The 838-nt window shown below is 40.8% G+C and overlaps 1 protein-coding gene across 3 annotated transcripts in view; it reads right to left on the bottom strand.

The window, feature by feature from the left end:
- The window catches only part of tmem128 (transmembrane protein 128), an 8,695-nt gene that overhangs the window by 5,104 nt on the left and 2,753 nt on the right, over nucleotides 1-838 (bottom strand). The window lies entirely within an intron of this gene.

The following is an 838-nucleotide window of genomic DNA, read 5'->3' as shown; positions in this document are numbered from 1 at the left end:
CAACAACAATACAACACCACAACAACTACAATACAAAACCACCATAACATCAAAAACAACAACACCACAACAACAACAACACCATAACATCAACAACAACACCACCACCACATAACATCAACAACAACAATACAACACCTCAACAACAACAGCAACAACAATACAACACCACCATAACATCAACAACAACAACACCATAACAACAACAATACAACACCACAACAACAACAACATCAACAACAACACCATAACAACAACAACAATACAACACCACAACAACAACATCAACAACAACTAGGGCTGCACAATAAATCGCATGCGATATTTAACGCGCATCTTGTCAGAAAAGCCGGTTCTTTAATCAGCGGTAAATCTCCATCACCTGCGGGCTTTCACATGGAGCAGCATTAACTACACCGAGCCGTTGTTCACTGACAAGCTGCGCAAAACATGCGCAAAATATGATCGTGGTTTTGCACAGCTTGTCAGTGAACAACGGCTATGCGTGTAAACTTACAGATTAAGGGGCGGTAATATTATAATGAGATCCCTCCAAGATAATGAGACGTCACCAAGGGAGCGAAATCAGACGCACTCGTTTTCTCAGATGCTTGCAGAAAAAGGCTTACCAAAACAAAGTTACTGGGTTAATCTTTTTCACGTTTCCTTGGTTGGTAGATACACCGGGGACCTGATTATAGCACTTAAAAAAACCTGGAAAAGTCCGATTTTCATGATATGTCACCTTTAAGACTAGCCTGGAGCACCATCTGCTGTTAAAAACTAAGCTCAGAATCGATTCGAGAGAGAATCACGATGCATTCCGAAAATCTCAGAA

Source organism: Sinocyclocheilus anshuiensis, unplaced genomic scaffold (genome assembly GCF_001515605.1).
Source record: "Sinocyclocheilus anshuiensis isolate Anshui unplaced genomic scaffold, SAMN03320099.WGS_v1.1 scaffold3745, whole genome shotgun sequence".
NCBI classification, from domain to species: Eukaryota; Metazoa; Chordata; class Actinopteri; order Cypriniformes; family Cyprinidae; genus Sinocyclocheilus; species Sinocyclocheilus anshuiensis.
The sequence above is the reverse complement of the archived record's forward strand: the minus strand, read 5'-3'. Positions and strand labels throughout refer to the sequence as shown.